General features: G+C 36.5%; 1 pseudogene; it reads right to left on the bottom strand.

Moving 5' to 3' along the window:
• LOC130244127 (tyrosine-protein phosphatase non-receptor type 21-like) overlaps positions 1-18093 on the bottom strand; it is a 56608-nt pseudogene that overhangs the window by 12480 nt on the left and 26035 nt on the right.

The following is an 18093-nucleotide window of genomic DNA, read 5'->3' as shown; positions in this document are numbered from 1 at the left end:
GACAAATTGGAGGAGGCGTGTGTCCTAAAAGTCTGAAAACCCCTGCGTTACACCCCTACTCAGAATGGAAGCAGAATTATTCTTGATTCAATTCTATATAAAACGTGTACAACATCACTCTCCTCACCTTCCTCTCCTTGAGCCTCATGTTCTCCAGTCCGTACGCCAGTCCTGCAATCTCGATGGAGTTGCGTTTGTGCATGTGTGGACGGCGTGCGGTGACTAGTGGTTCGCTAACCTCCTGCAGCGAGTGCGCCACCGGCAGACTGTCCTCTTGAAAGGTCTGCACTGAGTGATGCACACGGCGCGTTATCAGATCCGGGTTACTGCTGCTGACGTACAGGTGTCGGGACAGATCCGGGGTGCTGTTGGCGGGTCGAGGATGAGGGTACGGATACGGCGGCGGAGGCCAGTACACCTGATTCCTGATGATGTTCGGCGGTGGATATTCCTGCGCCTGCTGTAGCTGGACGTTGGTGAGTTCGGGAACGCTTACAGCGCCCACTACGGGCCGTCTCTCAGTGGGATAGGGGTATGGAGAAGGACTGTGGAAGCTGTAATTAAGGTGGAACGGATATTGTCCCGCGCCATGCTCTCGAATTTCCGGTTGGCTGTACACTAGCGGATCAGGTCGGCTGTAAGCGTATGAGTTTCCGATATTTAGATTCCTCATGGAGTGGCTCTGGCGCTCTGCAGGCGGGATCATGTTTTTTTGACGCATCACGGTTTCGTAATCTGGCGTGGCGCGGTAGGACGGCGGGATCAGGGCGCTGTGCCGGTGGGAGGGCACATAGTCAGGACGCATGAGGTCACTTCCTGTGATGCTGGGGTTGGAGGACATCGGCGACGGCTGCAGGTAGTGTTGTGGATTGTTCAGGGAGCTGGTGCTCTGCGCGCTGTAAACGCTGCCGTTTCGGATCCGCCCGTTGTACTCGTGTGGAGAGCGGTCCAGGCTGGTTTGGGAATGGTAGTAGAAACCATTCTGGTTGTTGATGTAGAGATTATCTGTAGGATAAAATGGAGTGTGCAAATATAGTTGAAGTCAGAATTATTCGCCCCCCCTTGATTTTTTTTTTCTTTTTTTATATTTTCCAAATGATGTTTAACAGAGCAAGGAAATTTTCACAGTATGTCTGATAATATTGTTTCTTCTGGAGAAAGTCTTATGTTTTATTTTGGCTAGAATAAAAGCAGTTTTAATTTTTTTTTAAAAAACATGTAACCTCCTATAGGGCTTGAGCGTGGACAGCACATTTTAGCTCTTAAGTGGCTATTTAAAATACTTTGAATGTTTTAGATTTTGTTACAGACATACAGTGTCATCCTGCAACTGTTTTGCAGCATATAAAATGTCCCAAATACTATTTTTACTGTCCAAAATGGGAAAAAATGTTGTTTTTACTGTCTGATAATCAAAGCAAGTTCAAAAAAAAATGTTAATGTTAAATATTCATTAAAAAAATTCAGAAAAAAGTGTTTTATGTAAATTCAGACCACGAGTCCACATATATGGACATCATTTTTCTCTAAATTGCATCATGTTAAAAGATGCTTGTAAAAATACACCTGGGGCCTTAAGAGGTTAAGGTCAAAATTATGAGCCCCTTTAAGCTATATATTTTTCGATAATCTACAGAACAAACCGGTGTTATGTAATAACTTTCCTAATTACCCTATTCTGCCTAGTTAACGTAATTAACCTAGTTAAGCCTTTAAATGTCACTTTAAGCTGTATAGAAGTGTCTTGAAGAATATCTAGTCTAATATTATTTACTGTCATCATGACAAAGATAAAATAAATCAGTTATCAGAAATGAGTTATTAAAACTATTATGATTAGAAATGTGTTGAAGAAAATCTTCTCTACATTAAACAGAAATTGGGGAAAAAATGAACAGGGGGGCGCCGAATAATTCAGGGGGGCTAATAATTCTGACTTCAACTGTAAGAACTTTATTATACAAATATAAGATTCTTAACTTTCCAATATATAAATGTGGACTACAAAACAAGGTATACAGTTGAAGTCTGATTTATTAGCCCTCCTGAATATTTTTTCACCAATTTCCATTTAACAGAAAGAACACATTTCTAAACATAATATTTTTAATAACTAATTTCTAATAACTGTTTTTTTTATCTTTGCCATGATGACAGTAAATAATATTTGGCTAGATATTTCTTACGATACTAGTATTCAGCTTAAAGTGCCATTTAAAGGCTTAACTAGGTTAATTAGGCAAGTTAGAGTAATTAGGCAAGCCACTGTATACGGTGTTAATTTTGACAGCACATTTTGATTTAGTTTTAGTCTTTAGTTTTGGCCATTTTTTTTTTAGTCATATTTTAGTCTTCTGCATCACTTCAGTTTCGTCTTCGACTACATTTCATAAGATTTTAGTTACTAAATCTACTCTAGATTGTTGACTAAAATATATTTGGTTTAATTTAAGTGTAATTTAATTAAATATTGTATACATTTGTTTATACAAATATTCTAACTTAAAATTAAATAAAATAGTTTAATTAAAACATGGAATACAGCTTTTTGCATAGAAGATTGTTTTATCATAAGTAATATGTAAAATTATGTGTCGACAAGACCAGTACACTACTGAAAATGTAGGACATTGCAATTATTTAGCAAACGCTTAATTTTAACGTGGTAAACTACAAGTCTTTTTAACCAGCCTGTTGAATAGTTTCATGCAATTAAATCTTTAAAAGCGCTTTGCAATTGCAAGGTCAGTCTATAGCAAGCTTTACTGTTGTAGATTGTGTTACAGTACATAGTGCTCAGCTTTATAGCAGAGTAAATAATTGGAGTAATGACATATGACTGGCAAATGATAATGTGTTATCTTGTAAAATGTGCACTCAGTATCATGGCTCTGTTAACTCGCAGAGGAAATAAAGAAAAATGTCAAAATTAAAAGTGTGCTTCACTTCAAGGTGGTTTCGTTAGGATGGGACTCCCTGATAGGCAAAGATTATAACATTACAATATCATTACATCCTTGCAGTAAGAAATAATCACATCGCTGAATGACGTCCTGAATGAAGCAGGGTTTGTTTTGTGGCAGAGTTAGACTGTAAATGTCGATCGTGGCAGACGCCGACGGCACACATAAACTTAGCGCGAGTTAGATCAGGCCAGCTAAACTGTAGCCGCAGCTAAAGTAAAACAAATCCTCATGAAAATGAATGCCATGAAATAAAAAAAGATTTTTAGAGAGTTTACCGTGATGAATCCCCAGCCTGATGTCACTTTAGATTGGTTGGACTTTTTGTCTTGACATCAAACGTGAATCTTCTTTTTCTCTTAGCTGTTGCCATCTCATTATAGATAGTTTAATCAGACAGACACCCCTGTGGATTATGATGTAATTGCATCTTGCGTCTACTGTGGATCAGTTACTTTTCAAGAATGCATCACACACCAAGATTAATTCTGATTGGATATTTTCTAAAAATGTCCCTCAATCACATTCTCGTCTCGTTTTTATTAGCAAGCGAAAATGTCGGTATATTTTTATTATAGTTGTCGTCATCATCACTTCATTTTAATTTAGTTTTCGTTGATAGAAACTTGTTCATCACAAAAATTATGACGAAAATTTTGTGTCAACGAAATTAACACTGGTTCTATATCAGTGGTAGACAATCCAAAACAAGTGTTGCTTAAGGGGGCTAATAATATTGACCCTAGAATGCTTTTAAAAATTAAAAACTGCTTTTATTCTAACTGAAATAAAACAATTAAGACTTTCTCCAGAAGAAAAAATATTATAGGAAATACTGTGAAAAATTCATGAATATGTTTAACAGCATTTGGGAATTACACCTTTAAAAGTGCAATTTCATTTAATTATTAATTAAATTAACTAATTAATTTTCAGTAGTGCATTTAGAAACAACTATTAAGGTGTCTAACTTTGTGATAGTGAATATTCACTACAAAACCTGTCATGTGTTCATTTTTGGAAACTGAGATTTATGCATTATATAAAAGTTGAACAAACTGATGTCTGGTTTGTTATGATAGGACAATATTTGGCTGAGATATGACTATTTGAAAATCTGGAATCTGAGGGGCTCTAATATAATATCTAAATATAGAGAAATCTTTTTTTTAAATTGCAAAATCTCTTTGCAATAAAAACTTAAATAAAAAAAGAAAAACGACACAAAAAATATGAAATAATAATGATTGTTTATGGCAGATGATTTACCTTGTGAAGACGTGTATGGTTCGTTATAGTGGCCGTTAAAGTGCATCTGAGGTGGCATCATGTAGGGCTGTGGTTTTGGCTGCATCACATGACAAAACAAAGACAGCATTATTCAGCTGAACACATTACTTATTGCATCTCAAACCTAATGAGCTGCCTTCCTAGGCTGCATTTCAGCACTAAACAGAGTTTTCAAAAAATAAACAGTTTCAAAATTAAACAATTATATTAAAAGCTATTTATTGTATGACATTTTTTTAAAAATCTATGATGCTGCCTTTATAGACAGTAGGGCTCCACAATAGATCGTTTCAGAATGGATGTCGCAATGTGTTTGTCTGCAATAGTCACATCGTAGGACATGCAATGTTGTTTTGTGGAATCATTGTAAAGTATAATTATAACAGAGTGAAACATTATCATTGCCATGTATTTTAAAGACACAGAGACATCACCTATATACTATCTAACTGCCGGTCAACTATGTTTATGATAATAACTTTAACTGTTAAGAGCTATTAGTTACTAGTTAAAGTTATTAGTAGCTAATAAAGTCATGGTAACTAATAACCTTAACTTTTCTGATTAAAAATTTTTCTTGATTTTGATTTGACTTGACTTTGATTTTAATTTTAGAAAGCTTGATAACCTTAATTAGCGTCTACCCGTACCTCAATCCTGTAGCGCGGTAAAGTCTAGATGGAATAAAGCTGAGGATACTCATGTTAATATAGCATATTTTTGTGACACGGCACAACAAATAATATTTTTATATTACTGTGAGGGTTGGGTTTAGGGTTGAGGTAGGGGGTAGACGTTAATAAAAAACAATTAATACATAATTTAATAAATAAATAAATACTTCTCATTAACCTCCGAACAACCGCAGGACAGATCCAAGCTGCTGGATATACGTCATGTCTATTCATTAAACTCCAAAATAGATGAAGGTAAGCAACAGAGAAAATATTGTAGTAACATAAAAAGAGTGTATCTTATGTGAACAAAGCTCATCGTCTAGTTATATTGAAAAATAATTATTATTGCTGTCTGCATTGACATTCGCGTGTATTTTACAAACATTAAATGGTATGTTTTGCTTGTAGTTTTGTATTTGTATTGAATGTCTAAATTTTAATTTAGCAGCTGATGAGGTGTGCTCTGACCATTCTTGGTCGTTACTCTTGACCATTATTGTTCGCTCAGGGACCAGCCAATACTGATCACACCGGTGTGATCACATGTGTGAAAGGGTTAAATTAAATTATAATTACAATCTGTATCTGAATAGTGTTAACTAAGTAAAACAACCATAAATCCCTGCTTATTTTACTTTTTTTGTTGCTCTACTGTAATAATTTAATACACAGGGAAAAAATAAATCTCCCCGATCGATCTAAATTAGTGATTTCTTTGCAAATAGAGGTATTCAAGCCATCTGGTCAAATTGTATTTATATTGCAATGTATAATTGAAGAAAAACTAAATATTTCAATGTCAGATATTTCTAATATCGTGCAGCCCTAGACGGCAAACTTTCAGGTTTGAGATTGTATCAAAAACAAATGAGATTCTGCAGAGCTGACAAACACCAGAAGCGTCCTACAGAAAAAGCTCCAAAGCAAAACTGTTGTACAGTCCATGAATAACTGGAATAATGCTGACCAGAGACATTCTTGTGGAGGACCGTCGCCTCACTGGGTTTACAGGAGCTGGCTGAGTTTGTCTGCAATAAAACACAAAACAATAAAAGACACATTTGAAATGAACCAGAATGCAATAAAGCTCTATCTCTCGCATGCACTGGTATAATCGCAGCAGGTTTGCTTTGCATTGCAATCGCCTTTTTGTTTCGTTAACAAGTTTAGATTTGTCCACCTGAGGGGTTTGTGAGACGTATGCATCACCATATGGGGCATAAGTACAGGATGTGTGTTTGGATATAACTGGAAATTAAAACTGAATTTAGAAATAGTTTTAATCAAATCTTTGCGCTTAACAAACGAAATGCTAATGTATGTCTTCAGTGGAGTGCATACAACACTGTTTCCTTTTTCACCAAAGTAAAGGAGAAAAGTCAAGAGAAAGTAAAGAGGCTGAATGGAGGAGGTTCGTTCTTTATCCTCGCGCTGCAGATGCTCTGTTTTAACTGTTTTCTTGCTAGTGAAGCATTCAATTTTTACACTTACAAAGTCCGCCATGTAAATGGCAAATGCACCATGGTGCGATGCAACTGACTCTTAAAGGGAATGAGAGGAGAGTCTGATTGTTTTTTTTCTGTATTTTTCTATCCTTAATATAGCAAAAGTGGATTCAGACAGGCCCTTAATGCTTTTGTGCCATGTGCTTTAGACTTTGTGCCTAGATCGTTAAAATAGAGCCCTAAATGTTTGCACCTTGACAGTTTTTAGCCTAAATTTGATCTGAAAAATATTAAATATATAATTCATTTTAAACATAGCTAATAAAATAGCATTGATACATCGTAAGAACTATTATCGCAATACTGAACAACAGTATCACATATCTTTCCAGTATCCTGTAGCCATAAGCTGCCTTACCACTCCACACGACTGTCGGAATACGCCCCCTTGTGGCATTCACACAGAATTATTAGCCTTGTCATCCACCATGGGAGAGAAGCGTAGCCCGAAATAAAGAAGTGCAAAGCAAGAGCCATGATCTCTGTGCTTGAATGAACGAATGAATACTATAAACCCATAGACCATTAAAACTTTTGGAGGGAATATGGAGACATATTAAAATAATATACATTCAATGCTCATTTATGAATAGAAACATTTTATGTTTAATAAAAACTTTTTTCGGATAAAAAAAAAAATAACCAAAAACTCGTATTTCTCATCTCGCACGCACAGACCTGCTTGGACAACACTGTCCGGTCATGTTGCAGGAGGTTTGTCGCAAATATTTTAACGAATCCGCAGCTCAAATCAGATCCAAATTTTCCACATACGGAGATGATGGGAACTCCACGCAGCCCGGACTACTCTCCATTGAAAATGAATGACTTCCCGTCTGTTGTTTGTCATGTGCAGTGGCAAGGCGGCCTTAGTAACAATGCAGCAAGTCGCAAGAATGCACAGTAATGATATGAGAAGTAACGCAATGAGCAGTAACACAGCAAATAATAGTGCAGTGAAGAGTGCTGCTTATCAGGAAGTGATGTTGTTCTCTTTCATTCATTGGAAATGTTATTCGCGTATGTTTTATGCAATATTCCAGCTTCTGGCACACATCTAATTCGCATCTTAGGATGGAAACACAGCTAGTGAGTAGTAACACAGTAGGCACGGGAGGATAACTGGTTTCAAGATTCACAATGGTTTGGAAAAGTTTTAAAACTGCAAAATATTTCTGTTAAACTATATCTAAACTATAAAGCGTATAAACCAACATCCAAGCCTGCTGTAGAGCAGTGCCGTGACTTTCCTGTATATCCACAAATAAAAATATCTCCAAAGATGCCTTTTCAAGCTGTAAAGGAGGGTGTTTTTGAAACTAATGAAGACAGCAGAAGTCAACGGTTCACTTTCTTTATCCTAAGGCGTTTACAGGGGGGGGGGGGGGGCTATTTGTAAAGCTTAAGCTGTAAAGCTTAACTTTTCGATTTTAGGTGAAGAATCGAATCGTTTGAGACGTCCAATAGATTAATAGGTACCGAAAAAGTAGACGGTGAGGAATGGGGAAGTCCCAGAGTAAAATGAGAAATATGATACACCATGTTTTGGAATATGGAAAAACTCTATTTAAATCTTCATCTATTTTTATATTACTTTTATATTACTATATTACTGTTTCTGTTTTTTATACTTCTCTTTTATTCCTGTTTATGTAAAGCACTTTAAATTGCCACCATGTATGAAATGTGCAATATAAATTAACTTGCCTTGCTGCTCCAAATTTTTTCAAATGTTTCTTAAATAAAATATAGTGTGTTCAACGGGGAAAAAGGCTGCTGTTTTTTAACCAGACATTTAAAACGAACTTATTTACAGCAGTAATCACGATACTGTAAATCCGTGATATTTTTATCCAAGGTTATCATACTGTCAGAATCTAATACCAATTCATGCCTATAACACAGTGACCAGTAATACAGCAAGATGTAATGTAGTGAACATTAACTCAACAGCAGCACAATGAACAGCAGGAAATAACGCAGTGTGCCATCCGCATGCAGCCGTTCTCACCCTTTATCAGCCGGCACAGAGAGACGAGAGAGGGCTGGAAAGCGAGGAAATGAAGAGAGAGAATGGACCTTTGAGGGCCCTCACAGTTCGGGCCACAAGCCGGCTCTCTGGAGACAGTAAAGGACAGCGGTGAAGAAAAGGACAGGAGGAGATTTGAATCATTAGAGTATTAGGTAACACTTTAGTTTAGGGGTATATACAGAAGGACATTTTAAATTTCAGTAACCCAGTTCAAGTGCCTTGTTTAAGGTCTGTTTTCTTTAAAGTGAGTGATCTTCACTGCCTGATTGAGATACGATAAAAGTGGGTCTCCGAATGTATAAGCAGCACTACATTAAACTACATGTTTTTGTGAATTGTGAGGACATTACATAGGTTTCCAGTGTTTTAATACTGTAGAAACTGTATTTTGTATTGCCTTAACCCCACCCTACTACTAAACCCAACCTTCACAGGAAACTGTGTGCAGTTTTACTCTCTGAAAACTCATCCTGTGTGATTTATATGCTTTTTGAGAGAGGAGAACATAAGCAATGTCCTCATAAGTCACCACTCTTGGAATATCTGTGTCATACCCATGTCATTATACGGATTTGTGTCCTGCTATGTCACAAAAACACATACATGCAGACACACACACATGGACAAACACTCACACAGAACAGAAACACACACACTCCCCACTTTCCTAACCGCCCACCTGAACACCATCTTGACTATTTTCTCAGTTTAGATACGGGCCAGAAACATTTAATATCAGCTATTTATAATTTAATATGTACACTAAATGAAAATCCTATAGTTTCTCTCAAAGAATCTTGGGAAATGACCTTGGTGTTGATATTACGGAAGAACAATGGGAGGATAATTGAAGATGGTCCACTCCTCCTCTATATGCACCAGACATGGCCTAGTGCAGTGTAAGGTGCTCCATAGAATCAGAAAAAGCTTTATTGCTAGGTAAACACACATACGAGGAATTATTTTTGGTGTCAGAGCTTCTACAGTGCAACAGGATAACAGAGACGGGACAAAAAACAGATAATAAATATATTTAAAAAACAGAAGTAAGTAGTGAATGCAAATATACAAATTGACAAGTGTATTCACAGGTATATTACTATATGCAACGTTATATGTGCAGCTGTTATGTGCAAATTGGCATGTAAAGTGTGTTGTTAAATAAGTGTATATGTGTATAATAAAAGTGTATTATTATCATCAAGTGTTCATGAGATGGATTGCCTGAGGGAAGAACTGTTTCTGGGTTGGGTTGTTTCTGGTGTGCAGTGCTCTGTAGCGTCGACCAGAAGGTAAAAGTTCAGAGGCAGTGTGCTGGGTGTGAGGGGTCCAGAGTGATTTTAGCAGCCCTTTTACTTGCTCTGGATAAGTATAGAGCTCATTTAAACAATGCCAAATTAGTCACATTTTTCCCTGATAGAAGCGATGCCTGTCATCGTTGTAAGCAGTCTCCTGCTAGCCATCTCCATATGTTCTGGAGTTGTTCTCAATTGAAAAATTTCTGGTCCAGTGTTTTGACACGCTTAATAAATCTATTAACATAAATCTAGACCAGTGGTGCTCAACCCTGATCCTGGAGATCGACCTTCCTGCAAAGTTCAGCTCCCACCCTGATCAAACACACCTGAACCAATTCATTAGGATCTGAACAGCACTTGATAATTACAGACAGGTGTGTTTGATATGGGTTGCGACTGAAATCTGCAGTAAGGTCGATCTCCAGGAACAGGGTTGGTCACCCCTGATCTAGACCCTAACCCCTTGACAGCCCTTTTTGGTATTTCAAAAAGAGCTGACTTGACTGTTGCATCCCACCAGGTTACTGCTTTTTCTACTCTTTTAGCTAGACAAGCCATTCTATCAAATGGAAACAGGTGATTCCTCCATCACATGACATGTGGATCCGAGAAATCTTTAGTTACATAAAACTTGAGAAATTAAGATGTTCACTTACAGGATCTCTCAAATCTTTTAACAAGACATGGAACCTTGTTTTAGACTATATCAAAGGCTTACCCTGTTCAGTTGATATCAGATCTAATAATACACAGTAATTAATCGGAAAGAGGAAATATCGACTCCTTAATGTGAACTTTTAAATCTTTTTTTTGCTTTTATTGTAAACTTGCTCATTTATTATTATTTTTTTAAAGAATTTCTTTTAATGGCGATGCAGTGGCGCAGTAGGTAGTGCTGTCGCCTCACAGCAAGAAGGTCGCTGGTTTGAGCCTCGGCTGGGTCAGTTGGCGTTTCTGTGTGGAGTTTGCATGTTCTCCCTCCGTTCGCACGGGTTTCCTCCGGGTGCTCCGGTTTCCCCCACAGTCCAAAGACATGCGGTATAGGTGAATTGGGCAGACTAAATTGTCCGAAGTGTATGAGTGTGTATGGGTGTTTCCCAGAGATGGGTTGCGGCTGGAAGGGTCTGCGTAAAAACATGTGCTGGATAAGTTGGCGGTTTTACGTATTTTCTTTAAATAATTAAATAATGATATAAAAATAATAATATAAATAGTTTTTGTGAGTTTTTGTTTGTTGTTGTGTGTGCGCATTGCTTGGTTCTTTTCTCTCCGCCTCCAAATAGGTTTCATCATACCACACAGGTGCGGTGAATCAGGTGCCAGCAGATGGACGCCGGCTTGTTTGTGAATACCATTTAAACCGGACTGGAACATCATTCGGAGAGTCTCCTCTCTCCCGGCTTGTGTTTGAAGAAGAAACTGTGTTGCATTTACTCAGCTAAAGTGTTGCAAGTTGAACGCTGAGTGTTGACTTTGAGATCTATACGGAGACACGTGTGCTGAGGAGGGTGCCTTTTTGTTTGATTACATTTTCCTCATGTTTTGTGGTTAGTAGGGAGGTAAGTGAATGTTATTTTATTTGTGTTTATTTCATGTGCAGGTAAGAGGGTTAACAACTTAGTAAGCTGTTGAGTTTGTTTGTTACTTACTCCATAAGCTTTTATAGTCTCCTTTTTAAAGTTTAAGTCAAATAAAATAGACTAAGTTATTTCCTTGGTCATTCGTCTTTGTTTTTTTTTTGACGGGAGATGAGACTCCGGGCTCCTCGTTAAATTAGAGGAGTTCTAATTATTTGAATTTAATATTATTTATTGTTACGGGTCTGGCTTGCTGTGTGGAGCCGAGCAAGGTTAGATTTCGTAACAGCGGTAAATTCCGCTGTGGCGACCACAGATTAATAAAGGGCCTAAGCCGAAAAGAATATGAATGAATGAATTTCTTTTCATTTTATTTTTAGTTTATTATTATTATTTTTTTTCTTTCAGAGGATGTTGGTTTATAATTCATACATTTTATTTATTTTATTTTGAGGGGATAGTGGGAAAATAAGACTTTAAAGAAGTAATTTTTCCTATGTTGAATTGTATACTATGATGTATTGTCCTGTTAAACACCAATAAAACAAAATAAAATAAAAAAGAGAACACAAACACTTATATAAACTTACAGACTGCTGTTGTTAATCTTGTAAAACTTGTGCCTCGCCAGCCACATTCTGCACACATATTTGGACGTCTCCATGTCCTCCTGAAACACAGCCAGAACATTTTTACTCAAATCAAATCAGGCCAGAACATCAGCTCTTGTGTTTCAGCCGCTAAACGAATGGCGTTTGTTAGAGATCAGCAACAAACCCGTCACTGACATACCGAACATCACCATGTAGTGTTTGTTTATTTTAGCCAAAAAATACGATTATCTGCAGACTTACGGTCTGGAACTGGATTGTGTCTTCTTTGTTAGCGAGCTCCAGGGCAAAGAAGGACCTATTATGAGTCATATTATTAATGTCATTCCACCTGCAGAAACAACCCAGAGCTCGAGTCAGACACATGACAGCAATACAGCACCCAAAACAGAAAATGAACAGCTTTCTGAAGACTAGGGCAACACTCATGGCCTGCAGGATTATAGGGACCACGCTTTTCTTATCGCTGGCCTAAAATGACAGCTTTTGTGACGTCTTTTCTCAAAATGCATGCCACCGTTTGCTTCACATCTTGTGTTTTGATGTGAAAAATGCAGGAATGCCAAACATGCACAAAAGAGATAAATGCACGCGCACCGAAACATGAGAGGAGCTTTCCCATTTTTGTGCTTGACAAAAATCCCATCCAGACAGGAGCCGATGATCACGTCTGTGGCCTGAGAGTCCTGTTCAGACAACACAGAAGAACATAACACAGAAATCTGAAAAAAATTCATTTAAAGAGCTGCAATTGACTTTTGTAGATGCAATTCATTAGATGATAAAAATAACCCCAGAGGACTAGTTGGTTTAAATTAATATTAAACTTAAGTAACTTTTTTTCAGGAACAGACTTTTTTTTTTAAACCATGCACTGTGACCATAGACTGTAAAATTATAGACGTAGTATCCATGAGGTCACCCATAGGTTTCTGAACACTGCAAAAGAAGCAACAAGTAGGCGCGGCCAACCGTCGCCATTTTGTTCCCACGGCGGGATACCAAACAAGGGCAAAGAGGCGGAGAGTGAGCAGAGCCACCTTTTTTTTAGGACTACACCACTGGTTTCTAACCTACTATTCTCTAATTAGCTATTTCAGAGGTTACTGTAGGTCAACTACCCAAACTATGTATCTAATTTGGCTTTACATTTTGGCTACATTGACGTAATTATGCATTCACAATGGTATGAACCATTATAGGGTGGTCCAAATGTATATTTATATTATCTATTGTTTTATTTATTAATATTTTTTTAAGATACAGATCAGAGAAAACTATGCCACAGTGTTAAAGGGCTGACCTCCCCCACACATCTAGTTTTGACATCGTAAGAGGGGGGGTTATCAAGCATTAGTTATTCACAGCCTGCTTGCTTTATTTAAAGCTTTATTTTGTTTCTGAATGAAAGAGAATGTGACTTACTATTGTGAATTTTTCAAATATCAATTTTTCCACAGTGTGACTCATAATCGGGTGTGTATTATTTTAGGAAAAATATTGCAATGGCAGTAATGTTAGCAATCCCTGCCTTAACAAATCCTTTAATACATTTTTCCATCATTTACTTAAATAATGGGACTCCGGCTATGCATGCACGCATGAACATGTACTGGACTATTTTAAATTCATCATGCATTCACTGTGCTAATATTCTTTTTTCCATCAGTGTTATACATCTGCTTCTTGTTTTGACAACATCATGCCAAAACTGGACTGATTCCGGAAGATGCTTTGTGGTATTTCTAGTGCATGTGTTTCACACTTTCAAAGCAGTCATGTGCTTCCATGCATAATCTGTTGGCATGCATGAAACTGAATCTGCATTGCTGTTAACTGTCTGCAGCTTCACCTTGGCTTGGATGCTCTCCTCGCCGTAGCCCTCAATCTTCTCCACCTCCTGCATGTACAGTAACTCAGCCTCTGGTGCAGAAAGACCTCTGAGAAAGCAAACACACAGACAGACACAAAACAGTTTCAGTCACCTCATTATCACACACATATCATCTGTGCTGATTCTTCCTAATGCATCACATAAAACTTATATAAAACCGTATTCATTAACTGTATGATTATTAGCTGTATGACTGTATTTATTTTATTACCGTATTCATTTTGTTTTACAAATGTATTTATTTTGTTACAGTTTTTAATTTGTACTTATTTTTATTTATCTAGATTTGACTTATTCTTTATGCTCTTTGGACATTACACAAAATATAGCATCAGAAAAACATGCCACATGCATTGAATGGCATGAAAAACAAAAAAGGTGTAGTCATTTATTTTACAATCAAGAAATTACCATCAACATTTTAATCATTGCAATCATTTTATTTAGATTTTATTTGACAAATAGATTTATTTATCAAATGTTTTCACGCATCTAATATATTTTAAAATTTTATTTAAATCGTTTTTACCAATTTGTCCTCATGCTTAAGCTGGATTTATCCTTTCGCCTGGCACCGCATCGCACACCTTGTTAAACGGACGAGGCTTTTATACCCCCTGCGTTCGCCGATGTGATATTCTTTTAAACGACAGATGGCGGTCAACAGAAACTGACCATAAAGCCAGACGGATAAAGTAGAAAGTTTCCAGGAGAACGCCATATCATTAATATCTTTCAAGATTTTTAAACTAATCATATTTATAAACAATTTTAATGATAAGGATTTTTAAAACCATTCAAGATTTTTTAAATCAAACTTTGATGCATCACTTGCTTTTGTTCATATCTCGGACAGTTTTTTTCTATTAAATTTATTAAAATATTAAATCGCAACAGAACATGGGCTGCTCTACAAATATATTTTTATTATGGCAGGAATACAAGCAAAAAAAAGCACATTTACTAAAAAATACTGATGTTTTGTTAGATTTTGCCCAATCCACAATTTACACATTACTGTCTGGCTAGTTTCTGTCCTATACTTATGATAAAAAGGCAATAATAGTCCAACATTCCTGACCATTATCACCATTAAAGCTCAGAAAAACAGGGCATCAGTATATTATAAACCGATAGGTTCAAATATTCCTTTCCAGATATCAAAGAAATAATTTGTTCCTTCGTTATAGTTTTGATATTAAATTGTTTTCAATTCAAAATTGTAATATAATCATCAGTGTAAAACCTCTGACAGGTGGAAAAACATATTTCAGTAATTATGTACCCGAGTCTCCACTTTTCTCATGGCCTCTTTTGGCTTTAACAAACTCATCCCTCAGGTTTTTCCAAAACTTTCCTACTTTCCACACTGCTGTTGCAAATTCTAGCCAAGAATTATTGATCATCTGTTTTTTTTCTATGATCACGGATCCTAAAGATGTCTGTACAGTCGTACCTGTTTCAGACAAAATATCTTCAAAGTGGTTCATTCAACTCAAATCAAATGAGGTGCGCGCGAACTGTTCGCTCAAGTCTCAAAAAAAAATCATGCGCTCCGCCGGCTGTAATCATGTCGCGCGCACCCAAAGCGAACTCCTGCAAACGATGACGTCACATTCGCCACGCGCACTCAAGCAAACTAGCGGACACGTCAAGTATAAACCAGGCTTTACTGTGCATGACTCAAATACTTCACAGAAATGTAATGCATTAATGCACATTTCTGCATGACAAAGAAAAAGAAACCCGGATGCACCAGAAATGGTTGAATAATCCAATTTAAATCATCAGTTAATTTAATTTCTGTCTCAAAATGGGACAAATATTTCACTTCACATCTCATGTCTGCTGAAGACACACAAATGTGCACTGAAATCAACCTTCGAAGGAAAGCCAAGAGCGTTTATGAAGCTAAAGCAGAAACTCTGCTTATAATTCAGGTCAGGGTTTGACGGCTGCATTGAAATCCTCTAACAGTAATCATCTGAACACTCAAACAGGGTGAAACAAACAAAGAAGGCTACAGAAACTCACCGATAGTTCTGATAGAGCATGGTGACTTTCTGAGTGGCTTCTTCCACAACCCTCTCGTCTTGTATCCATGGCTGAGAAAGAGAAAACAGCATATTTATTAAGCTTATGATATTATTATGCGTTTTAAAATCAGGACAAGACAATCAAATATTCAATGATTGCTCACCATTGGAAAAAGCACGATTTTTGAAGGAACTCCTGGGAATCATATCGATTGAAGTCTCCGAGGTCAGCTGAAAATATTGGGAAAACGTAAGTATAGTGTTAATTGAAAAGTATTCATTAGGGCTGTGCGATTAATTGAAATAGTATCAAAATCACGATTTCTAAATTGCCTTACAAACACGATTTTCCTGCTGTATGCTATTCGAACCAATCATAACACAGTGCACAGAGCGCGAGAACAGGAGAGTGAGCTTAATGACAGAAAGGATGATGTACCGCAGAACCAGGTCATTCGTGAAACCTGTCAGTCACATATCACGTCTATAAGCGTTTGGAAAGCGCGAGCCGCATCACTTGCTTTAGCCGAGCTCCTCCATTCTAAAAAAACAAACTTGTATGCACAAAAGAGGTGATATATGAACAGCCTATTTCACAGCAGCGTCACATGACCCATGCATGCAATAATAAAAAAATCTGTGGACACATAGAAATGTACATGCAACTACTTCTGTTATGTGGTCAAGCAGAAGAACAAAGCCTTTCTTGAATTTCTCACACACACGTTTGTTTTTGTGAAAAGTGGGTACATTACATTTCCTTTCATTTTATACTGTCCAAACCGTATATTGTATTGCCCTAACCCCACCCTACCCCTAAACCCAACCATCACAGGAGACAGTGTGCAGCTTTACTCAGGATTTATAAGCTTTCTGAGAAATGAGGATGTCACCAATGTCCTCATATTTCACCTCCTTTTTGTAATACCTGTGTCATACCTATGTCATTATACAGATTTGTGTCCTGATATGTCACAAAAACACATACACACACGTTATTTTTATTTTTTTTTGCCACAGGTCTGTTCTAGAGACAATTTGTTACACCTTTACTCTGTGATTTTGTGTCTTTTATTAGAGATGTGTTACAGGGATTTGATAAAGATCCAATTGTTTTCCTTTGGAAATAAGTTTCAGATTCACTCTGTAAAAAGTTTATGTGTGTCAAAATCGTGAATAAAATTTGAATTTGTCTAGAGGTGGGTAGAGTACTTTTACTCAAGTAAAAGCAACAATCTTAAAAGTTAATCGAGTAAAAGTAAAAAAAGTACCTGATGAAAGAATTACTCAAGTAAATAGGTACTAGTTAATTTTTTATTATATATAATAAGGTATACCCCGGTTTGGAAAAGTCAAGGTGTTATTTACGTTTTTTTGTTGTTGTTGATTGACTTGAACAACAGCATCTCCGGCCGAAATGATATCCAAAGATGCCGTTTTAAATTGTAAAGAAATCTGTGTTTTTGAAACAAATGCAGACAGCAGAAGTCTATTATATAGTTGAAGGCAAAATTATTCGCCCTCCTGTGAATTTTTATTCTTTTGCAAATATTTCCCAAATGATGTTTTATATCAGCTAAAATAAAAGCAGTTTTTTATAGTTTTAAACCCATTTTAAGGTCAGTAATATTAGCCCCCTTAAGCAATATTAGTTATTAATGTTAGTTATTAACCATTATTAATGATTTGCCTAATTACCCTAACTTGTCGAATTAACCTGGTTAAACTTTTAAATGCAATGCAATATTTTAGTTTGTCAAAAAAATGCACAGAAGTAAGATGAATAAAGAAACAAAACGTTTACCGCAATTCAATTTTTTAAATTAATTAACCTTTAAATTATTCTATATTTTATTTACAAAGAAATATTTAATCAATTTACTAAATGCTTTGTAAGTTTATTTATTTTACAAAACAATTTATGTATAAAAAATTGTCTTAAGTTTTTGTCTTTCCTTTTACTAGTCTATTTGTTTACTTGGGGTAAACAAATTAATACTTAACTAATGTATTCTTATTGTACAACTTATTTAAATCTTTTTATTTTACAAATATAACCACTTTTTTAAAATAAAGTCTTATCATAAATAAAAATGCATTGGCTTATGGCTTCAATGTTGTGTTGCAATGTAAGATGTGAAGACGTGAGCTGACACTCCAGCAGGAGCACGTCTAATGTAGAGCAATCACATGTCTAAATTTAGCGAAGC

The sequence above is a fragment of the Danio aesculapii genome, chromosome 17 (genome assembly GCF_903798145.1).
Source record: "Danio aesculapii chromosome 17, fDanAes4.1, whole genome shotgun sequence".
NCBI lineage: Eukaryota > Metazoa > Chordata > Actinopteri > Cypriniformes > Danionidae > Danio > Danio aesculapii.
This window is presented reverse-complemented; position numbering and strand designations above follow the sequence as displayed.